Here is a 25,731-nt window from a genome sequence, read left to right on the forward strand (position 1 = left end):
CAGGAGCAGCAGTCTGTTCTTTTTCTCCATTTGTTTCCCTTTCATTAATTTAGATTGCATTTTGTAGCGTCGTGAAAGTGTTTTGTGTGTGCTTTGTGCTCTTTCCTCGTAATTGTTTTCTGTTCTGTGTCTTCGATAAAAGGTAGTTGGCCTACAACCGGTATGTGACAATAGTGGTAAAATCCCCTGGCATAATAGTTTCTCAGTAATACATCTTTTCAATGTCTCAATGTGGCTTCTTTCATCTGATGTGAGCCCGCAAAAGCTGACCTCAGTAGCTCCACAGTTTTTTTTATTTCCATTACATCGCTCAGTTTCTTGCCATATAGATTATTCTGATATTCGATTTTATTCATTTGATTGATTTGGGAAACAAGTTGGAAATGTACCAACGGAGAACGATTCTCATATTTTCAGCCTGTTTCCGATTTTTTTTTAGGCTATTCAAGGAGTATTTTCTAAAATATATCTTGGTTTCATATTCCCAGGTGTGACAACACGTGTACAACGGGCACACGCAGAATTTCTCCCTAGTGAAAGAATTCTCTGCCAGAGTATAAATCGTGTAACTTCTCCTGTGCTTTTTTCCTCCATGGGGAAAACATTAGAAATTCCCTTTCCTTAATCTCGATCGAGCAGGTTGCATGGCAAGGGGGCGAATGTAGCCGCAAAGTATTTAACGCTAATGTCTTTGTCGTGCCAGAACCTGTAAAATTGACTCGATTATCATAGAGAGACGCGAGTCAGGAAATAAATGAGATGTTTGACTAGCTAATGGGGCACATAGGTTACCACTCAGATCTATAGGTGTATGCGCCTATATAGCTATATATACTCGGTGTAAGTCTCAGCCTCCCCTCTCTGTATGTCTGAATAATCCATACATATATTGAGATTTGAATACTTGCTGCAGAAGTTACATCCATGCCATGTCATTTCCAGTTGCACACAACGCGACAGACACAACATATCTGCAGATGGGCTGGCTGTTTTTGCGCCAACGGCATACTAAAGTTTCAAACTATTTGAAAGTTTATTCTCCCAGTACGTCCTGTCTGGTAGCTTAGATCTGCTACACAATTACAACGGCTTTGTTTGTTTTATTTATACAAAAGCAAACCGTTCTTGACTGGATAAAATGCGTACCACAACCGCCCGCGATAATAACGCTTGTCATTTACAGCGCTGTGGTGTTATAGAACTCGTCTGCAAGTAATTGCTGCCTGCTGAGCTCGTCCAGTAGGGTACCATAGGTCTCACATTTGCGAGAGATTAAGCTATTGCCAATGTAAGTGACAATGCCATTTATTTATCTGTATTCAAAACCAACACATGAATCAAAATTTTGTCATTTACAATGCCAATAGCTCTAACTTTTCAAGAGGCGAAACCGTTGCATTGTAAATGCTTGTTGTTTCTTGGCGTCTGTTTCGGTTTATCAGTCATTATAGTTATTAGTTTCTCAGTGAAATTTTCCCAGTCTTGTATCTTCGTTAGATCACTGTTTTCATTTTCTATTTTGAGCCTTTGTAATTTGACTTGGAGCTCCTCAATTTTCTCCTTTGTCCATTTCAGCCATTTCAGGTTAATTGAGTGAATACATTATTCAGTTGCCTGGTTGGTCTGGTGTTTTGGTAAGTTTAGATTAAAGTAAGTGTGTTGATACGCGTGGTCGCTCCTGGTGGTAAATTCAATAAAAAAAGCGAGAAAGAAAATGCATTAGTGAAAGTGAAAATAATGTGTAGTTGAGCCTTGATCGCGACTTCCCTCCAAAAAAGGTATGTTTTGGCGGGGTGTCTTCCGGTGTTCTGCCATTTATGACTCTCAAGCCCAGGTATTCGAGCGTTTTCACCAAACTTTGCCCTACGAGATCTGGGCGGGCGTCTTAATTTGAAATTGGAGTTGTACGTTCCAACATTTGTTATCTTGAGCTAGTTTCTCATCCTCGTCTGGGGTGAAGATTAAGTTTGAATTAAAGTCCCCTGTTACAACTATGTCCCAGGAGGGATTTACACCTCTTATGTTGGAAATTATGGCTGTTAGCAACGCGTTGTGGGCTTTTTTCTTTTGCGCCGTTTGGTGTGTATAGGCGTTAATTATTAGTACAGTTCTTAGTTTCTCTTTCGCCAATAGTGAAAAGTTTATTAATTGCACGTTTGGTCCAGAGGGGGCTATCTGCTCTGATGAGATGTTGAGGGCTGTGGACACGTAGACTGCTAGGCCGCCTTTTGGACGACCATGTTTCTTGTGTTTCTCGGCTAGTGTGTAGAAATGTGTAAAACCTTTAAGAGGCAACTCTATCAGACACCACGTGTCCTGAAGGGCAATTATGTCACATGTTGCCGAAACTTGAGGGGGGCTGCCTTCTTCTAGCCATTTTCTTGCTCCAGCTATATTCCACGAGAGAAGGTGAAGATTCCCGTTTCTGGAGTTCTCCACCTGTTTATGCATTGGTCCGTTGTTTTTCTCTTTGTTCAGGACTCCAGGGAGCCAGCTCCATTGGTCATTATCGGGTTCTGAGTTTGTCTTTTTGTCTGTGGGAGCCCTGTTGCACAGTGTAGTGGATGACTCCTCCCTTTAGCTTTCTGAAGGACTGAGTATACCTGCGTTTTTTCTTTTGTTTGTCCTGGCCCTACATTTGCCTCCTGGGTGGGATTTTCAGCAAGCGGGCCGGGGTAATGTGGTGTTTTTTTTTTTTTTTGTTTTTTTTTGTTTTTTGTATAGCGCATAGTCACCCTTGAGTATCCCAGCGCTGAAACCTCGAACTCCTAATGGGGAAAAAAAATTTCAGAGAGACTCAGGGAAAAAGGAGGGTTTTGAGGGACTTCCTGAATCGAAGGAGGTTTGGCTCAGCTCTGAGATTTGGGGGGAGAGCGTTCCATTTTCTGGCTGTGTTCACCGAAAATCTACGGCCGCCTATGCGGGTCTTCTTCACCCTGGGGACGACAATAAGGTTTCCTTGTTCGGACCGAAGCGCTCTCGAGGGTCTGTATGGGGTGATCCAGGCGCTCAGAATGGGGGGACCTGTATTGTTCATGACCTTGTGTGCCAGACAGAGGGCCTTGAAAGCGACTCTTTCCCTTACGGGGAGCCAATGAAGTTTTTTCAAGGCAGGTTTGGCCGAAGTTCTTGCTGGGGTCTTTGTCAGCAGGCGGGCTGCGGCGTTTTGAGTTTTTTGTAGTGTTTGCAAGGTGGCTTCCGGCGCCCCGAGGTAGATTGCGTTACTGTAATCCAGCCTTGCTAGCACTAAGCCTTGAATAAGTAGCCGCCGGGACTGGAATGGGAGTAGGGGGAGTACTTTCCTACATGATCTCAGGAGCCCATAACAGATGCCGGCTGTTTTCCTGGCCTGTGTCCGGAAAGTAAGATCTGTCTCTAGCCACACTCCCAGACTCTTGACCTCTGTCTTAGGGGAGGGGGGGTCACCCATACATGCGGGCCAGATGTTCGGAGGGAGACTCGGAGTTTTGTGTCCGAGAAGCAAGATCTCTGTCTTTGACCCGTTCAGTTTTAGGTCGGAGTCGCCCATCCATTGATGAACCGTGGACAGGCAGTCTTGCAGGTTGGAAGGCTGCAGCTTGGGGTGGGAGAGGGTCACCACCAATTGAGTGTCGTCAGCGTAGCTGACGATCGTGACTCCAAAAGGGGCGACCAGCTCCTCCAGGGGGGCCATATATACGTTAAAAAGCGTGGGGCTTAATGAGGAGCCCTGGGGCACTCCACATCGGAGGGGAATTGAGGGAGACCGGCTTTCTCCTTCCCAGACTTGGAAGGAACGTCGGGAGAGAAAGGATGTAAGCCATCTCAGCGCACTGTCTTGTACGCCAGTGCTCTCTAGGCGCTGGACTAGGACCTGATGGCTGACAGTGTCGAATGCTGCGCTGAGGTCCAGGAGGACCACTGCCACTGATCCTCCTGTATCCATGATTTCCCTCGCTTTTTCTACGGCCGCCAGGAGGGCGGTATCTGTGCCCTGGCCTGGTCTAAAACCTGTTTGAGAGTTCTTTAGGCAGTGGTTTGATTCCAGGAAGTGGGACAATTTTTTGTTTGCGAGCTTCTCCGCGACCTTACCTATCCAGGGGAGGAGCGAGATGGGCCGGTAATTAGATAGGTCTGTAGGGTCTAGTGACGGTTTCTTCAACAGACCTTTAACAACGGCCTCCTTCCAACTTTGTGGGACTATTCCTTGGGAAAAGGAGGTGTTGATGAGGGCCGTAAGTCTGGCTGTGATGGTTCGTGCTATGTCTTTCGTGAAACGTACGGGAACTGAGTCACTGGGGGCTCCGCTTTTCGTGGCTGCTAGAATGGTTGCCACTTCTTCTTCTGAAACTGGTCCGAATGCGGTTAAACAAGGGGATACCGGATTGTCCATGGGGTTTCCAGATGTAGGGGTGCAGTCCTTAGCGACTCCCGGGGTGGTCTGATTAGTAGCAGGTAGAGAGGAAAGGATTTTCTTGATTTTGCTATCAAAGAAATTGGCCAGGTTGACACATTTCTCCTCGGCTGCTTTGGGGTCCAGGGGTGTCTGCGGGGGGGCTGGGACATGTAGAAGCTCCTTAAGTATGGAGAAAGTCTCTTTTGCTGAGCACGAGGAATTTTGTATTCTTACCTCAAAGAAGGAGCTTTTAGCGCTGAGGAGGGCTTGTTTATACGCCTTCATGGCAGATTGATAGGCGTTTTTGTCCGTTGCTGTTTTATTTTTTCTCCATGTTCGTTCCGTCTTTTTGCACTCTTTTCTAAGAATGTTCAGGGCTGGGGTGTACCAGGGAGCGTGATTGATCCTCTTTACATGTTTAAGTGAGCATGTTAATGGAATAAGGCTATCTAGGGGGTTGGTGAGCCAGCTGTTAAATTCCCTATCAGCGATGTTAGGGTCAGCTGCGAGGGGGCCATCGGAATCCCTAAGCTTCGCTTCCCATTTTTCTGGATTTAACTTGTGCCAGCGTCGGGTTAAAATCCTGGTTTTCTGTTTGGGGACGCAAGCGGGTAGATAGGACCAGTGCATAGGGACCAGCTAGGTGTGGCTGGTTCAGAGAGTTTTATGCCCCATGTTTCAAATTGTTGATTTTGGCTCATAATGAGCTGGGCAACTTCCACTGTTTGCCATGTGGTGAGTATTTGTTAGTTGAGGTTTTCTTTTTCCTTCTGGCGAAATTCCACAGCTAACAGCTGGGTTGACTTTAGATGTTTTAGCACTGGGATGTTGGTTAGCAATTGTAATATGTTGCCCCTGTTCAGAATATCGTGCTGCCCCTGGGACTCATATTCTGGTGTAAATAGTATTTGTTGCAATGGTAGCCCACACTGCCGGATATTTGTGTTAATTTCGTCTTCTTAAATTGTGCCCAATACGGGTGACTTTTGCCGTCTGTGGTTTCCATTATGGTGCGTACTGCTCTTAATGCAGTTTTTGCTAACGTTTCTGTCGATGGCAGGTTATTCTGATTTGTCTCAGTCTGTCTTGTAGTTATTCCCTGTTCAAGGAGTCCTGACTGGATTTCTCGAATGATAGTCCTCAGCTGATTTCCTAGATTACATTCTGTTAAATTAGTATTTTCGTTATTTTATATGTAAAACCTCAGTTTTCATGCTGCATAATACCCCTTCCTTTGGGTCTGGGGGATGATGTCTTAAATGCCAATGATGGTATCATCTTGTGGGCCTTCTCTTTGAAGGATGTTTCTGTGTAGTCCATGATCTCTAGCTCATTGACTTCAATTCTACCTTGTACTTTTTCCAAAGGGCTTGGCTTGATCCCATTCTTAATTGTGGCATCAGTGTGAAGCAGTGATTTGGAGACATCTTTCTTATTTGAGGTTCCTCTTACTTGATCTTTAAGCTTCAGATTGGTAATGCCGGAGGCAAAGGTTTGGGGTATCAAATTAGGAGGTTGCACAGTGTTTGGATCTTGTTGCTTTTTTCCCAGTTCCGGTGTCTCTTCGCTTTGGTCACTAATTTGTGTTTTTTTTGTTTCCATTTTTCTTGTGCAAAAGTCAAAGCCCCCCTGTGTTGAGTCACAGCTTTGTGGGTTTTTTGTTGTTCCTTTTCTTGTGCCTCGATTGACGCGACGCCCCCCCCCCCCCCGCGAGAATTGCTGTTTTTCCACTGGGTCTGAGCTCATCTAATCTCCATGTACCTGTCACACAGACAGGTATATGGAGACGCGGATACGCAGGAAAACTGGGACCAACACGAAATGAGACACTCACATCCATAGTATGGTTATACTATGGATGTGAGTGTCTCTCAATTCGTGGTGTTGGTCCCCGTTTCCACGAGTGTCCATCTCCATGCACCAGTCTGTGTGGTTGTCACTTGAGATGTCAATTGTTCTCACCGATGTTCTGGTGAGGTTCAATTTGCCTTGTGTGTCTCTAGTTGAGCTAAATATTGGGTGCATTTTAATTCCTAATTTGTTGTTTCCAATTGTTAATTTGTTTCTGGCTTTCCCTTCACTTTTTTGTCTTTTTATTTGCTTAATTAGAATATGTTCTTTCAGATTTTATGTTGCTGAATATCCAAGCTTAGTCGTTACGGGTGCTGCCTTCGTTCCCATACATCTTTGAGAATCTGCTGGCGTTATCACTTCCTTATCGTCCTCTTTCTTTTTCGCCTTCCTAGGAGTTGCTGTTTGTACCTTGTTGTCCTCCTGCTTAGGAGTTACTATTTGTGTTTTGTCGTCAGCACCCGGGTGCTTGATATACATTGTATTTCGCTGTCTGAGGGCTACGATTTGTTCTAGGAGAGTTGGTAAGAGACTGTTTGTCAATGATTGCTCAGTTTGTCAATGATTAATGTAATGAAGTAGCACCATCACAAAATGTGCTCCATAATTTGCTTTTTCCCGGCGTGGGTACTTGGGGGCTAATGGTTTCGTAATCACTATTCCCCACACTTCAAAAATTGGCTTCCTGAGCAGGATTTCAGCTAGTAGTGTGGGAGATTGGAGTGTTAGTACAGTTGATATTTTTCACATACAAACAGTTTGCCAGCATTTTAAATTTTACTTGCAGAATATCTTCTGTGGATATATTTGTAAGCTCAGGATGCATTTGAACAGTTCAACAAATTTGATCCGTTTAAGAAATCATGTTATATCTCAGAAGAATGGTGTGGTGTGTGGATCAGTTAAGCCGGTGTTGGATCATCTTTGGGCTCAAAGATGATGCCATTGCTACTACTGTGATTGTCCAAGGGTTTTTCTTTGAAAAGCTGATTGGACCTGCTGTGTAAGATAGCAGAGTTAGCTGGCTCCAGTGTTCTTTGTGGCACTAATGAGGTTAATGGCTGGATTTCAGGCCCTGGTCCAAAATGTACATTTATTGGTTGTGTGGCCCTTGCCTGGGCTTGTGATATAATAGGAGGTTCTGATAACTCTTGGTTATTGAGTGGGTTTTCAAGGTGCTCCGGAACCGGTTAAGTCAGTGAGTTGAGTACAGGATGTTGAATTGATCCCCACGGGCCTGCTGCCTTCTTAGTAGCCGCCATTCCCATGAAGATAGGGTACAGGTTTACTGGGTTAATAATTCCATATATTGTCAAAACAGACCATGAGAAAAAGATATATTCTGAATATATAGTTTTGCAATATTGTGAGGTGACTCCTCTATGGCCGCATATTGGCGGGTACTGTGGAACATTTCATTGGCAATCTCAAGAAGCCATTTCAGATGGCCAAAATTAAATCTCAAAGCATACTGATGTTCAGAGGAAAAGTGAGGACTTGTCCCCAAAAAATAAAAAGTCTTCCTCATACCTGCATTGTCAGGTGCCAACATTTTGATAGTCCTCAAAAGATGAAGAAAGTCTTTGCTGACCGAAGGAGGACAACATCCTATACATACGGCTGACTCTGCATTTGACTCACAACCATATAAAACGTAATGAATCTGAGTCCTCAAGGCCTTGGCGTAACATGTAACCCTCAGAACTGATTCATCACTATCATGAACAGATCTTCCATTTGGTATTCTAAAGGGGAGCTCTCAAGTGTTGGGGTGTCTTTGGAAGAACTAACTCACATATTTGTTTAAAATACATATCATGCACAAACACGCACGCTGCTAGGGCAACACGAAAAGTTTGGAGAGGAGTTAGCTCGCTTGCGTATACTGAGTCTAGGGCTGTTTTTTCCTTCTTATATGAGTAGGTACTGAGTACCTGCGCTTCTTTAATTTGAAAGGGCGGTTAACTATTGTGATTAGAGAGTACCTGTAGTTCTCATTTGTAAACATGTACTCTGAGACAGCATCAGCACTTTTTTATTTCTGTTTTAAGCACGGGTCTAGACAACCCTGTCATAATAGTCCCATTATAGTATTCGGAATCTCGAACTGTGTAACGCATGATGCGTGGCACTTGACAGGGCTGTGTTTATTCGTGCATCTCATGCTAATTTGTTGCATGGCTATACAGAACCAGATTATGTATGCATGCCAAGTGTTCTGTGTCATCTGTAACCATATGTGCTCTTGGCCATACATTGCCTTAAAACCATCCTTGGGTGGCGCAAAGTAATATCGAAAGAACATTACGAGCCTGAAGGACAGAATGGTCTAAAAACAAGCGACGGACTAAATAGCGAGGTACTGAATTGCTGCAACAGTACAAGGTCTACGGACGAATCCAGCTCAAAATGTTTAAGAGAAGCGGCCGTGTTGAAAAAGCACGGGATGCCTTTCAAAATAATAAAACGGCCCACATAATTTCCTTCCAAAAAATTAACTGCTGAGGAACAATTGGTTTTCCACACCATATGCGTTGGAGAAATAATACTGAATACAGATAAAACTGTTATAATATACGTCAATGTGGACACATAAATGTTGTGTAAATACAAGAAACGTAAATATGCACACACAAGGAGGGCGTTACTAAGAAATGCCAGCCTCCCAGTAACGGTTGTTCCCAGAATAGTCTATGAACTTCAAGATGTCCGCCAGACTTGCATGCTACGGCCTGTAGTCTTTTCTTTCTGTCTATGAGCGGGCCTAGCTGGGCACTGGAGCCCCACGGCCTACCGAGGCATGCAGCCGGAGCGGCAATAACTGGACCGGGCCGTTACAGGTTGCGCTCGTGCCCCGGTGCTGCCCGGTTCCCACTGAACCGGAAGGTAACGAGCCGCTGTCAGTACGAGAGGGAGAAGAGGAGCAGAGGCCCCGAGCTTCACTGGAAACGTCTGCAGTCCGTGATTGGCTGAGGGAGCCGCGGCGTCAGGTAATGAAAACAAACAGAGCGGTCCGCAGGGGGAGGGGATCTTGTGCCTCCATATCCTTTTCCTCTATCGCCTCCTACTCACTGGTCCCTCCGCGACCCCTCTAAAGTTCTCTGGCACACCCCACGTGCCTCCTCTTCTCCTTCCTTGTACTGTGACGCTTTCCAGCCCCTCCCACACCCCCTCGTTGCCCCCACGGGTAGTACCGACATCAACTTTTTGCAGCGCCAGTCTGTGGCTCACAGTATTAATCCACGAAGTGCCAGTCAGTCGGAACTCAAATTCTGTAATGCAGGGGATAATACTTCTCAAAATAGTTTATTTTCTTGGATTAACCTCTGTCATCTACTGAACATTTTTTTGAGGGGACTGAGTTTATCCGTCGTTTGAGGCTTCTTCACCCTTCAAACGCCTCGCATGAACTTCGGTGGAATCAGTCGCCCATAAAAAACCTTCATTAATTACAAATAATTTGTGTGGGCTTGCCTTTTAATGTCGCCCTCTGTTGACATTGAATAGGGTTTGTGGTATGCAGGTATCCTTTAATTTACACTCCCGTGCCCCCGTTCTATCTCCTGGGACTCTTTGTATACATACTAATTTTATCAATCCAACGCAATACCTGGTAATTGTCTTGACTTGTTAGGAACGTTTTGAATAATGAGTACAGTAACGTAATTGGATTATATAAATATATATATTTTGTCGTTATTTCTGCTTGCACCTCCACACCCGAAGTTCCCAAGTGATGGCCTCAGAAGGCTGTCATTCCACCACATTTAGCGCTACAATAAACAAGCATTTCCAATGCATTCGGTCTCGCCTTTGGGACCTTATAAATATTTAGCGATGCAGTCCATTATCGCATATTAATGCTTATCAAAATGAATCTTTTATGAGTTGGCACATGAACGGCGTCCTTATACCATATATAACAGGGTGGAAATACATATTTTATTATATCACCAATGGTGGGGTGGGGTGGGGCGGGGCTGTGGAAGAAGGCCTAGCACTTAAACTCATATACACTATGAGGTTGGGTACCACTGTTTAAAAAAACGTACATTGTATAATTTCAAAGTATGTATGAACAATTTTAAATGGTTACCATACCCAGGCCCCAGTAGGTGATGCATCAGAGAGTATAAGCAGTCAGTAAAATAACAAGTGCTTGCGGCTAGTTGTCGTTCTAGCGCTCTTGCTACCAAAACTGTTTTGTATATTAAATTGAATCTCACTGAGCCATACAACATTTACTAAGCAGGTTTACAGCATCCGAAGGTGGGGGGGGAGAGCAGGGGTGCTGGAAAGAGGATTCTTGAGCACAAAGTTAAATGCTGCAATCGGTGGTAGGATTCTCGACTGTTTCCATTGTTAAGCAGAGGCTAGTACAGGCGTTTCGAGTTGTAGGGTGACGCTGGCAGACAGTGAGCAGGAGATGTGGGAGAGGGGAATTCTATCAGGTTTAAAACCCTGCACTCCTGCTCTAATTCCTAGTAGACACACTGGCACTGCATGTTTAGTTCCAAGCCACTATAGCCACTATAAAATAACTGTCTTTGGAGCAAATCTCTGCCACATAACAAGTGACAGTGGCCTTTCAGTACACGCGTCCATACACATAATATGCCACACCAACCCTCATCAAAATCTGGCCAACCACTGTCCAGACTCCCGCCTATGCTCACCTCGCCGACCACCACCCACAGTGACCAATCTCTAAAGACCTGAAATGTTACCAACTACCAATATCAGCAGACCATTTTGGCTCGGTGAACCACTAGCCAGATCTGATAGTTGCGCCCAGATTCCAAGAGCACTATGGAACCTTACAAACAGTAGTAACCACTATTTACAAAATGGTTGGGGGCAGGAGGGGTTGTGAAGTGGGCAGGCAGGGTATAGCCAGATGGGAGGACAAAAGTGGAATAGGTTTCTCAGGTTCAATTTACTCCATTTCTGGCTGTATATGGTGGCAACATGCTGCTTAAGGGCCTTTAACTGTACTTGTTGGAGGTTTTGAATCCCAGAAACCTCTGGTGGACAGTGCCAACATGTGATCCTCAATGTTTGTTTAGTTCTAAATTTAGCTCCGGGTGGCTATAGGGCAGATGCAGCTTTGAGGCTGGCTCCAGGCATGCCTGTACGGTAGACTACTGGAGAACTGGAAAGAGGAGGTTGTGGGGGAGGGCCGTCTGAACTAAGCAGCCACAGTTGGTGAATTACTTCCGCTGCACACTAATGCAGGGGTTATGATGGTGTCTGCTTTTCACGCTGAATCAAAAACTAAACTTCGCGGGGCTAGCATGCGTGTGGGCTCACCTATGCTACTTTTCTGTTTTAAAAACTGAAATGCAGCCTGCTAGCAGGTTTGTCTTTTGGCATGCGTTTTTTTTAATCATTATCCTTTAAGTAGCCACGTAACGAAAATAACCAACAAAAACATCCATCATATAAAAAAAAAAACCTCCGTGGCCATAAAAATTTTAGTAAAATATTGGCAGCTGAGGTGGCCCTGTAGCCAATGTTCTTGCTTTGACACAAGACAAACAAGTTAAAGGCATGCACATAGACACACAGGTGAGGAAAGACGACGACCTATAGCACAGCGTCCTTATGGCTGCACCGTCCTGATAAAATAAAAGCTGTGCGGCCTCCCAAATTATGCAAAGAAACTACGATTTTTGTTCATTTCAAACATGCCATAATAAGCTTATGTGCAAGGTGTGCTTTGTAGAACGTCTACAAGGCCTGCTTTGTGGATAGAGATTTACCATGGGCCGCTCTGAACTGGGGTTCTGCGACGGGATACCCCTGCTGTTACCCGATCAATGTAGGACAAGATGCATCTGGCCACCCTGCCCGTGTGTTACCCTGGCTGGGCTGGTGTAGGCGGCCAACAATAGCGGGGTGGAAGTGTCGTGCACTCAGCTCACTAGCCCCCAGGCTTCCCCCGGGCCCTGCCCCTCCACATCTCGCTGCGCAGCCACTTTCTGCCCTCCGTCACTCTGTAACCCTTTTTAGGTCTCGCAGAACCAACGCGCATGCATTGTTCTGCGAGAGTTATAGTAAGGGGGCTTTCAAAAATGCTCCCAAAGTCTGCAGGCGGATCGGGCACAGTGCATGTGCGCCGGGCGCGTGCACCATTTGTCTGCCTACAGCCTTTGGGAGCATTTTCGCGGCTGCTTTGATGTTCTCAGTGAGCCGCGTGGCCACTGAGAACATCAAAGCGGCCGTGAAATGCTCACCATTTGCAACCCCCTCCCTTATCCCACTTCCTGCTTGTATTCAGATGTCTCTCTCACAGTGTCTCTCTTTCTCTCCTTTCTGCTCATTTTACACCCAGATGTATTTAAACATTCTCCCCTCATGTATTACCTCCCCGTCTAGTGCTTCAATTATACTGCTTGGGAGTATTCAGAAGACTCCCTTACCGCTCTTCAATCCATAATCAGCTGTATTTATACCCTGAGGTAATTAAATGCCTCTGGCACGGCTCCCCCAGCCATTGCTATATTTATATCCCTGAAGCAGACAAATGTCTCGTTCTCCCTCCTCTGCTGTTTTTATACAATTGAAGTATTTAAATGTCTCTCTCAAAGCTCATCTCTTCCTACTCAGTTGAATTCTACCTCTGGGGCACGCACGTCCTTCAACGTGCTCTGTTTTACTCAGCCCTCTGCTTCAGCCATGTCCTGCGGCCTCTCTCGTGTACCTGAAGGCACTGGAATGATTTACATGAGCACCATGTACATTATACTGACACTTAGACACACTGCGCACTCACACACTGCGCACTCACACACTGTGCCCTAACAATACTTTAGGCCACACACACTGCACACTCACACACTGTGCCCTCACACTACTTTAGGTCACACACTGCACACTCACATACTGTGCCCTCACACTACTTTAGGCCAGACACACTGAGCCCACACACTACTTTAGGACACATACTCTGCGCCCTCACACTACTTTAGGCTACACACTCTGCGCCCTCACACTACTTCACGCCGCACACACTGCACCCTCACACTACTTTAGGCCACACACACTGCGCCCTCACACTACTTTAGGCCACACACTGCGCCCTCACACTACTTTAGGACATACACACTGTGCCCTCACACTACTTTAGGCCACACACACTGTACCCTCACACTACTTTAGGCCACACACACTGCGCCCTCACACTACTTTAGGCCAAACACACTGTGCACTCATACACTGTGCCCTCACACTACTTTAGGCCACACACACTGCACTCACACCCTGCACACTCATACTACTTTAGGCCAGACACACGGAGCCCACACACTACTTTAGGCCACACACACTGCGCCCTCACACTACTTTAGGCAAAACACACTGCGCCCTCACACACTCTGCACCCTCACACACTCTGCACCCTCACACCACACTGCACCCTCACACCACACTGCACCCTCACACCATACTCTGCACCCTCACACCACGCTCTGCACCCTCACACCACGCTCTGCACCCTCACACCACACTCTGCACCCTCACACCACACTCTGCACCCTCACACCACACTCTGCACCCTCACACCACACTCTGCACCCTCACACACTCTGCACCCTCACACACCCGGCACCCTCTCACACACACAATTACACTCTACTGAATACAACATACACTCCACACAATACCACTCAGTTCCACATAATTATATGCTACATAATTACACTGCGCTCAACGCAACATACACTCCAAATACCACTCAGTGCCACATAATTACACACCACATAATTACACTCTACTGAATGCAACACACACTCCAAACAATACCACTCAGTGCCATATAATTATACACAACACAATTGCACTCTACTGACTACAACATACACTCCTCATAATACCACTCAGTGCCACATAATTATATGCAACATAATTACACTGCGCTCAACGCAACATGCACTCCAAACACCACTCAGTGCCACATAATACCAGGCCACATAATTACACTGCACTCAATGCAACATACACTCCAAATACCACTCAGTGCCACTTAATTATATGCTACATATTTACACTGTGCTCAACGCAACATACACTCCAAATACCACTCAGTGCCACATAATTACATGCCACATAATTACACTGCACTCAAAGCAACATACACTCTAAATACCACTAAGTGCCACATAATTACACGCCGCATAATTACACTACACTCAACACAACATACACTTCAAATACCACTCCTCAGTGCCACATAATTACATGCCACATAATTACACTGCACTCAATGCAACATACACTCCAAATGCCACTCAGTGCCACATACTTACTCTACTGAATGCAACACACACTCCACACAATACCACTCAGTGCCACATAATTATATGCTACATATTTACACTGTGCTCAACGCAACACACACTCCAAATACCACTCAGTGCCACATAATTACATGCCACATAATTACACTGCACTCAATGCAACATATACTCCAAATACCACTCCTCAGTGCCACATAATTACATGCCACATAATTACACTGCACTCAATGCAACATACACTCCAAATGCCACTCAGTGCCACATAATTACACGCCACATAATTACACTGCACTCAATGCAACATACACTCCAAATACCACTCAGTGCCACATAGTTACACGCCACATAATTACACTGCCATCAATGCAACATACGCTCAAAATACCACTCAGTGCCACAGTTACACACCACATAATTACACTGCACTCAATGCAACAAACACTCCAAATACCACTCAGTGCTACATCATTACACGCCACATAATTACACTCTACTGAACGCAACACACACTCCACACAATACCACTCAGTGCCACATAATTATATGCTACATAATTACAGTGCAACATGCACTCCAAACAATACCACTCAGTGCCACATAATTACACGCCACACAATTACACTCTACTGAATACAGCATACACTCCTTATAATACCACTCAGTGCCACATAATTATATGCTACATAATTACATTGCGCTCAACGCAACATGCACTCCAAATACCACTCAGTGCCACATAATTACACGCCACATAATTACACTCTACTGAATGCAACACACACTCCACACAATACCACTCAGTCCCACATAGTTACACGCCACATAATTACACTGCCATCAATGCAACATACGCTCAAAATACCACTCAGTGCCACAGTTACACGCCACATAATTACACTGCACTCAATGCAACAAACACTCCAAATACCACTCAGTGCTACATCATTACACGCCACATAATTACACTCTACTGAATGCAACACACACTCCACACAAAACCACTCCGTGCCACATAATTATATGCTACATAATTACAATGCACTCAATGCAACATACACTCCAAACAATACCACTCAGTGCCACATAATTACATGCTTGAATACGTGGTGTGGAAGGGAAACTCCCTCCTACAAATGAGTGCGCTGTTTTTCAATGAAACTCTTTGGTTTCTTCTCCACTTTTTCGAATTTCATACTCGAATTATTCCATATATAACAAATCTGTACTCCATGCTAGTTTTGCAATAGATTTGTAGTTTTATTTCACAGTTTCATGTGGGATAATGTGCCAATTATCAATACATCTTATATTCCCAATGCATTTCGGGTCTCATACATCGGACCCTTCATCAGGGGACTAGGAAATGAAAGGAAACAGGACCAATTAATTCACTGTCCATAATATACACACTCAATATAACAATTTAGATACTCAAACTCAATTACAATTCTCCAACCTAGAATCAGTATATAACTCCTCAGTTCTAATATGTAAATGCAATGCAATTTCCCTTTCCTAATAACGGGCTAATAGATATATCTCTATTTTATACAAACACATGAACTGATAGTGCGCGATCTCATAACTATACGAAACATCAAAAACATCCACTCGTTTTTCTATTCTACTTACATTCGACCATCCGGTCTGATGCATAGAGTATACTGGCGTCTCTGCGTTACAGTGTTGCGCGCCAAAAGTCAAGAGCTAACTATCGAGTAAAGTTCCGTACACGTGATCGGAACATCTTCCAATCACGGCAGAGTATTACTCCGGTCATGTGACTGGGTCCGTTCTGGCTTCACGGAAATGAAAATAGGTGAAACGACTCGTTATTTATGTGTATTGCAGGAATTATACTACGAGTCAGAATAACTACATTGTGTTTTGTCATGACAATAAGAATATATTAAAGAAATAAAAAGTAATAAACCAAAATATACTCAAAATAAATTGAGTCTTAAAGTTCAAATAACACTTCAAGGATCACGGATATAGTTCAAGTCCATGGTTGCGATTTATAGAAAACATGAATGTTCAATTCTATCATTGAGCCCCATGGGGTGGGCCGAATTAAGTTTTTTGATCCAATAGTATTCACATCTAAGTCTTTGCTTGGTGGGATCCAGGTCGCTGCGTGGGACAATTCTCTCTAAGACCATGTATCTTAGTTGGGAAATTTGATGACGTGCTTCAAGCCAATGGCATGCAATGGTAGATTTAGAGTTCATGAGTCTGATATTGCTCTTATGTTCAGTTATGCGTGTTTTTACTTTTCTCTCAGTTTGTCCTACATAGGTTTTGTCACACGGGCATTTGATAGCATACACGCAGTTCATCGTATCACATGTACTGTTATGTTTCAATTCAATAGGATGCCCTTTAGTGGGGTGAGTAAATTGGTTTCCAGTGATCACGTTTCCACAATGGATGCAGTTTTGGCATTTTTGCATGCCTCTAAAGGTTATAGTGAGTTTCTTCGGTGTATTCAACATTTCTTTTATATTTTTCGATCTTTGAAATGCGAAAGTTATTTTTTCGTTGTACAGGTCTTTCAAATCAGGCTCTTGCTGGATGAGTCTCCAATGTCTGTTCACAATTTTTTTAATTTTTGGTGCATCTGTAGAGAATTTTAGTACACAAACAGTTTTAATCTCTTGAATTTTAACTGTTTCCATTAACATGCTGGTTCGAGATTGATTAGCCACTCTTTCAATGGATGTTTGCAGTACATCATTAGGATATCCTCTTGCTTGATATTTCTTTATTTGTTCTTGCAAAATTTTTAACAACTCTTCTTCATTTGAGGTTATTCTTTTCATTCTTATGAATTGAGAAGTAGGTAAGTGCTTTTTCAACGCCATAGGATGAAAACTTTGAAACAGTAGAGATGAATTTTTATCTGTTTTCTTAATGTGTACATTAGTCTCAATGCTGTTGTTGATAATTGTCACTTTCACATCAAGGAATGCAATGCTTTGTTCATCTATGGTGTGGGTAAATTTTATTCGTTCATTGCACGCATTGAGTGCAATGATATTGTTTTCCAGATCTTCTTTAGCACCTCTCCATATTATAAATAAATCATCAATGTACCTTTTGTACATAATCAAATGGTCTGTCCATTGCAAATTTTTCAGAATATGGTCAGTTTCAAACTTGTTCATAAAGATATTTGCGTATGAGGGCGCCCCCCCAAAGCCCATAGATGTCCCGCTGCTTTGGTTGTAGTATTTTCCATCCCATTCAAAATAACTACAAAACAATGCGAATTGCATGAGTTGTATGATTAGTAATTTTTGTTCTTCTTGAAGATCACTGTTTATGATACTCCATTCTAATGCCTCTAAGCCCTCATTGTGGGGGATAGAGGTATAGAGGGCGGTTACATCAATGGTACAAAGTAGGTAAGTTTCATCCATCTTAAGCTCAATATTTTTCAATAAGTTCAAAAAAGCTGTCGTATCTTTAATGTATGTGGCTGAATTTTGTACAATCGGTTGCAAAAACCTATCAATGAATTTCCCTATGGGCTCAGAGATTGACCCACACGCAGAGACGATGGGTCTAAATGGCGGATTTTGCAGATTTTTGTGTATTTTTGGTGTCATATACAACTTAGGTCGTCTGGGGTATTTTATCTCAAAAAACTGTTTGGTTTTGTCATTAATCCACTTCATCTCATGAGCGTGATTGATGATCTTTTGTAGAATTTGTTGGTATTCCTGAGTCGGGTCTGATTCTAGTGGAAGATATATATCAGGATTATTCACATGATCATTGACACTTTTAATGTAAAAGTCCGTGTCCATGACTACAAGGGCCCCTCCCTTGTCTGCCTTTTGAAACGTCAATTGTTCGTTATTGGTTAAATTTTTCAAGGTATTCCATTCACTGGATGTGAGGTTACTTTTTTTAGGTTTACTGTATGTTATTTTTTGCACATCTGTCAGTACTGATCTCTCAAACGCTTCAATGGTTTTGTATGGTATGTGCCACATAATTACATGCCACATAATTACACTGCACTCAATGGAACATACACTCCAAATACCACTCAATGCCACATAGTTACACGCCACATAATTACTCTACTGAATGCAACACACACTCCACACAATACCACTCAGTGCCACATAATTATATGCTACATAATTACAGTGCAACATGCACTCCAAACAATACCACTCAGTGCCACATAATTACACGCCACACAATTACTCTACTGTACAGCATACACTCCTTATAATACCACTCAGTGCCACATAATTATATGCTACATAATTACATTGCGCTCAACGCAACATGCACTCCAAATACCACTCAGTGCCACATAATTACACGCCACATAATTACACTGCACTTAATGCAACATACACTCCAAATACCACTCATTGCCACATAATTATATGCTACATATTTACACTGCGCTCAACGCAACATACACTCCAAATACCAGTCAGTGCCACATAATTACACACCACATAATTACACTATCTGTCTATCTATCGCCCTCACTCGATATATCACCCTCACTCTATCCATCTATCTATCGCTCTCATTCTATCTATCACCTTCACTCTTTCTATCGCCCTCACTCTATCTATCTATCGCCCTCACTCTATCGATCGATCTATCTATGTCTCTATCGCCCTCACTCTATCTATCACCCTCACTCTATCTATCACCCTCACTCTATCTATCACCCTCACTCTAGCTATCCCCCTCACTCTAGCTATCACCCTCACTCTAGCTATCACCCTCACTCTAGCTATCACCCTCACTCTATATATTGCCCTCACTCTATCTATCTATCGCCCTGACTCTATCTATCTATCGCCCCTCACTCTATCAATCTTTCTATCGCCTTCACTCTATCTGTCTATCTATCGCACTCACTCTCCATCACTCTATCTATCTCTCTATCAACCCTCCCTCGATCGCCTTCCCTCTATCTATCGCATCACTCAGCACCACCACAGCATCACTCAGGGGCACCACAACATCACTATGCTCTACCACAGCATCACTGAACGCCACAGCATCACTCGTCGCCACCACATCACTCGTCGCCACCACAACCTGAGTCAGCGCCACCACAGCATCAATCTGTGCAACCATTCAACAACAACTGGTTCAAATATGTTCTCTCAATGTTTCAAGCTTTATTACAAATGTCACAAAAATATGTTAATGTTTCACTTCTGTTCTTGGATTAAATACACTGTACATAATCTTCACAAAAGTTATTTACAAAAGTTTAAGCTATTGCCATTATAAATCACAATAACTTTTATTTAAGTATTCATTATTTAAAAAAATTCAAAGCAATTGTTATTTGTAATATCAATACATCTAAGTCACGTAAATACAACACATATTTCATTACAAATGCTATAGGTGTCACATTTGCGAAAGTTAAAAGTATTGGCATTGTAAATGACAAAGCTATTAATTTTGCTATTTTCAAAACCAACACATAAATAAAAAATTTGTCATTTACAATACCAATAGCTCAAACTTTCCTAATGCGAGACCTATTGCATTGCAAATGCTTGTTGTTTTTAGCAAAGGGAGCACTCCCCCTTTAGAAATAGGGTCACCTATGAGAATATGTGAGCCAGGGGGTTTGATGAGGCCACTTCTCAATGGGTTTTGTACTCGGCGGGGTCAGATGGCATTGGATTGCGCGAGCGGACTGGAGCCTCTGTTCTGTGCATGCATGTCATTTAATAAAGTTTGTTCCTCTCCGCTCTCAGGGCAAATTCTGTTGCAACAAAAGCCACATGGGAAATCAACAGTTTGCTTTCGTTTGTGTATTCTGCTTGTTACAAACAGAAAAAGAAGTTAAATTAAACCTAACGAAATAGATAGACGAACAATAACACACGTAATAGGGCCTGTTGCCAGGGACGGGAACCACCCACAGAAAGAAGGGTGATTTCAAAAAGCACACAAAAGAAATGGGAAGCAAGGGGTGTGTTCCATTTCCCTAGAGGAGACTCAAAAATTAGCTAGCATTCGCGCCAAGAATTTTCAATTCTATTAAGGACACGGAGGCGAGGATTATGCTTCTCTTTCTTTACTGTAAAGTTCACAGCAGCCAATAAACATACAGTTTCATAAAAATAAACTACAAAGACCATGATGCTCGGCCTTAGCCACGCCTCCTTAGCCCTCATAAGAGCCCTGGTAACAGTCCCAGCCTCCTCTTTCTTTGCGTGAACTTGCAGAAGAAGTCCAATAACCAAAAAAGTCTATAATCTTCTCCAACATGGAATAACAGGGAACACCGTTCCAACTTCAGTCTTCAACGGAAGATTCCTCATTCATTTTTCTTGTCATTGCCTAGAAAACAAATATAAACAACCCGTAATTCTTGTATAAAACCAGCATCAAGCATATAATAACGGGTGGGTAAGCATGATCATACATTGAACATAGCTGGGATAATCCTCGCCTCCGTGTCCTTAATAGAATTGAAAATTCTTGGCGCGAATGCTAGCTAATTTTTGATTCTATTACAGGACCGGAGGCTTCCGATTATGCTAGTTTAACGCTGTATCAAACACAACAGATGCAATATCTCCCACCGGCTTGTAATAAAACTGTTTGAATGTCGATTCAGACGACCAATCAGCACAATGCATAATATCCTGAATATTAGCTCCCAACAAAAATGACTTCGAAGCCATGGGACCACGCACCGAGTGCGCCCCAAACAGTTGAACATCAACCCCGACTCCTTCATGATAAATTTCAGCCACCTCGCAATAGTGGCGGAGGGCACAGGTTTAAACGGCTTTTGTACAGCAATCAAAAGCTGGTGACCCCAGTCGGTCTCAAAGAACGAGTACACTCTTCGTAAGCTTTCAAGCATTGGACAACACATAGTTTGGCATTACTAGGAAAGGCATTATAATCAATCTGCCTAGAAAGTGTTTTTGTACGACCTGTAATATTAAAAGAAACTCCCTCCGGAGTAAATACTCTACCTGTAACTTCCAAGGCACGTACATCCGACGACCTCCTGCAAGCTGACAAGCATAATAGCATAGCTAATTTCGCAGACAACTGCTTCCTGGAAAGCAAGTCATTGGAGGGCCAACTATCAAGAAGCTTGATTACTGAAGAAACATCCCAGAGCCCCGAATACCTGGGCTTGGGAGGATTTGCGACACGTATGCCCTTGAGGAGTTTGCATACCAAAGGGTGCACTCCCACCGGTTTCCCGTCAATGTGGGTGTGCCCCGCGGAAATGGCCGACCGGAAATGATTCACCAATCTATAAGCCAAGCCGCCAGCCGCTTTCTCTGACAAAAAATTCACGACATGTGAAAGGCCTTCTCCCACGGGATCCAAATCCCGTTCCACGCACCAACATAACCAGCCCTTCCAGGCTGAAGAGTATCTTTTCCTCGTGGAAGGGGCCCAAGCCTGTTTGATAAAGTCATTAGCCGTTCCTGAAACTCCAGGCAAATTCCACTGTTGCCTGAAAGCCTCCATGCCATCAGCGAGAGGCGTTGAGACAGGATCAATGGATGTTGTTCTCGTAGAGGTCCTAGGAGGAGAGACTCCGACCAGGGCAACATCCTGGGGAGATCGCAGCACATCCCCAACAGCATCGGGAACCAAGGCTGTGACCTCCACAGAGGCGTCACCAGAACCACCTCCGGCTTCTGTTTGAGAATGTGAGAGGCCACCCGTGGAATGAGAAGAAAGGGAGGGAATGCATAGTTCACCGACCCTGACCAATCTTGCAGAAAAGCATCCGTCGCTGCCGCAGCTGGATCCGGCCTCCAGCTGAAAAACTTGGGAAGTTGGCTGTTCAGCCTGGATGCGAACAAGTCGATCTGACAGGGACCCCACAGGTCCTGTAACCATTGGAACATTTTGGGAAGAAGCTGCCAATCACTGTAATCCCGAAGGTGCCTCGAGTTCCAGTCCGCTATCACGTTGGACTGTCCCGGGATGTACTCTGCTATAACCGTGATCTGATGGTTGAGACAATAATGCCAAAAATCCTAGGCTATCTCCACCAGCATGGACGATCTCGTCCCTCCTAGTTTGTTTATGTATCTAACCGCAGAGACATTGTCCATCCGAAGTAGGATGCAACACGAGTTCTGCTGCGGGGAGAGGGTCTTGATCGCGAAGGACCCTGCGAGGAACTCTAGACAATTTATGTGTAACTCCAACTCTTGAGGAGACCATCTTCCTCCTGTTGAAAAAACGCCACAGCGCGCTCCCCAGCCCCAACGACTGGCGTCGGACTCTATGACTACCTCGGGCAGCGAGACGAAAATGGCTCTGCCGTTCCACGCTTCCACGTGGCTCAACCACCAACGCATTTCGTCTCTCACTTCCTGCGACAGTGGGACCAGATCCGAATAAGCCAGACCTCTCTGAAGGTGCTGGATTTTGAGTCTCTGTAGAGCCCTGTAGTGAAGGGGCCCGGGAAACATCGCTTGAACGGACAACGCCAATAAACCCACTACTCTGGCGACCGTCCTGAGCGAGATCATCTGCTTGCTGAGAAGGGATACAATCTCTTTCTTTAGGTCCTTCAATTTGGACTTGGGCAGACTCAACTGCGCCGCTTGTGATTCGATCACAAAGCCTAGAAAATCCGTTGACTGCGATGGGATCAGGGCCGACTTGGCCTGGTTGATCACAAAACCCAGATTCTGAAGCAATGAGATGGTCATCTGTAGATGTTGCGACACCAGATCTGGACTCTGAGCCATGATCAGGATGTCGTCCAGGTAGATTATCAAGAGTACTCCCTGCTCTCGAAGATGCGCGACCACCGGCTTCATCACCTTGGTGAAGCACCAAGGAGCCGAGGAAAGCCCGAAAGGAAGGGCCAAGAATTCGAACCATCGTCCGTTCCACTGAAACTGGAGGAATCGGCGATGAGGGGGATAAATGGGAATAGAGAGATAGGCATCTTTGAGATCCAAACGGACCATCCAATCGCCTTGCCGCAACAGATCTGCCAACAGATGGATTCCTTCCATCTTGAAATGGTTGTAGACCAGGAAGTAATTGAATTCCCTCAAATTCAAAACTAGTCTGTGACCTCCCCCCTTTTTCTGAACTAGAAAGATATTGCTGCAAAACCCGTGTGGACTGTAATCGCACACAGCTATGGCGTGTTTGCGAAACAATTCTTCTATCTCGTTGTCTATAAAAACTCTCTCTTGTTGGGAAAAATGGAGAGTCCTTGGTGTGGTTATCTGTCTGGGCATTTCGTAAAACTCTATCTGAAACCCGTGAACAGTTTGTAAGACCCACGCGTCCCGGGTCAGAAGGCCCCAATTGTGCAGGAAATGTTGTGTGCGACCCCCCAATGGAATAGGAAAACAATCCAGTGCGCTCACCTGCTGAGTTCTGGGTGTGGAAACCTGCCCTGTTGCCTCCTCCTTGGAACCTGCCTTTGGAGAACCGATGTCGTGTAGGATAAAATGTACCACCTCTGGTCGAATCCCAGTCTCCTCGACCACGTCTTAAATCACCCCTGGGGGGACCTTGATTGGCGAATCGGCCTGGCGAGCGTCCCCGACCTCGTCCGGCCCTGTTAAAAATTTGTTGATGAAACACCCGCTTAATATTGGATTGAGCCTTATCCAGCGAAGTGAAGGTGCTCACATATTTGGAAACATCCTTCACGAAACGCTCACCAAATAGGTTGCCCTCAGCCAAGGGCCCAGGTTCCGCCGCCGCCAGCTCTGTCAGATTAGAGTCCATTCTCATTAGTAGGGACTTACGCCGCTCCGTGGACAATGCACAATTAGCGTTGCCTAGCAAACAAATGGCACGCTGGGTCCAACCCGCTAAGATATCTGGGTCTACCGGCACGTTGGATTCTTTGGCTTGCAGGGCCATCTCGAGGATCTTCACCAATGGACCTACCACATCAAGCATCTTATCCTGGCAACCGCGCCAATCGCGGTCGATCCCTTTCTTAGGGTCTTTTGCAAATTTCTTCAAAAATGTAAGTAGGCTAACGTCTATCTCCGGAGTATCTAGTTTTGAAAAATAAGGGGACCCCTACTCAAGATATATTCACTACCAGTTGGGACTGACAAAATATTTTTGTGTGAAAAAGAGCAGTAGTGAAATACAAGAAACCAAATGCCAAAACCTAGAGGATTCAACTAAATATCTATTCACTGTGACATGTAAACGTTATTAAAAAAGACCAAACATAATTTATATATCAAAATACTGTTTTTAATTTATTTATCTTTTTTTCCCCTCATTTTTTATGTTTCCAGGTTAAAATCACATCTAGGCATTTCAATGAATAAATCAATGAAGAACATACAATTTTATAATACAAAAATATATAACAAAAAAGGGGAAACCCAAATGACTTAGTTGTAGTTATGGGCTGATGAAGTTAGCAACTAACTTCATCAGCTCATAACTACAACTAGTTCCTAAGGAACATATGCTCTATCCTGTGAAATTATCCACGTTCTCAAAGCCCCACAGGTCTGCCCCATAAAGGGTACAGCTTACTACTTTGGTTTTGTAGATCTCTAAGGCTGGTATAAACAGTGTAGAATACGAGCATGAGTGTACCTTTCTCAGGGCTCCAACTATCTGTTTGAATTTTAGGTCAGTCTTAGTTAGGTGTTGCTTCCATGTCATATTTAACACCCAGATATTAAAAGCTGCACACCCGCTCTAAGCGAGTGTTGGTCAAAGTCAAACATCCTTTGAAAGATTTATGAGGATTGAACATCATGAGTTTAGTTTTAGTGGTATTTATTTCTGGGCCTCGCTCATCACAGAAGACCTTAAATCGGTTTATTAGAGTCTGGAGCCCTCTAGGTGTTTTTGAAACAAGAAATGTATCATCAGTTAAGAAAAGTGCGGCAATCTTCGTATTCCCTAATAAGGAAGCATCTGCTGGAATTCTAGCTAGAAAGTCCACAACTTGATTAATATAGAGAGAGAACAGTTTGGGGGCCAAGACACAAACATGACGGACCCCACTGTTGACATTGATGGGGGTCAGTGACTTCGCCCTGGTTGCCCCTAGCATGGTCTTCATCATGAAGGCGTACAACTAGTAACAGGATCTCCAGAGGCATTCCCATATCTCTCAGTACCCTCCAAAGCATTTCCCTGGGCACAAGATCAAATGCAGACCTCAGATCTATTAAAGCTACATATAGGCTCCCATTACCCAGTACC

The 25,731-nt window shown here is 44.1% G+C and overlaps 1 protein-coding gene across 4 annotated transcripts in view; it reads left to right on the forward strand.

Moving 5' to 3' along the window:
* Window positions 1–8,980: 8,980 nt before the first annotated feature.
* The window catches only part of ATF1 (activating transcription factor 1), a 381,718-nt gene continuing 364,967 nt past the window's right edge, over window positions 8,981–25,731 (forward strand). For 2 of the 4 annotated variants that reach the window (XM_078688926.1, XM_078688924.1), the window contains exon 1: window positions 9,010–9,216. The gene's annotated coding sequence lies outside the window, so the exon portion shown is untranslated. Of the gene's footprint in view, window positions 9,217–25,731 lie in introns of all 4 variants that reach the window. The other 2 variants (XM_078688923.1, XM_078688922.1) reach the window with 2 other exon arrangements.

The sequence above is a fragment of the Lissotriton helveticus genome, chromosome 1_1 (genome assembly GCF_964261635.1).
Source record: "Lissotriton helveticus chromosome 1_1, aLisHel1.1, whole genome shotgun sequence".
NCBI lineage: Eukaryota > Metazoa > Chordata > Amphibia > Caudata > Salamandridae > Lissotriton > Lissotriton helveticus.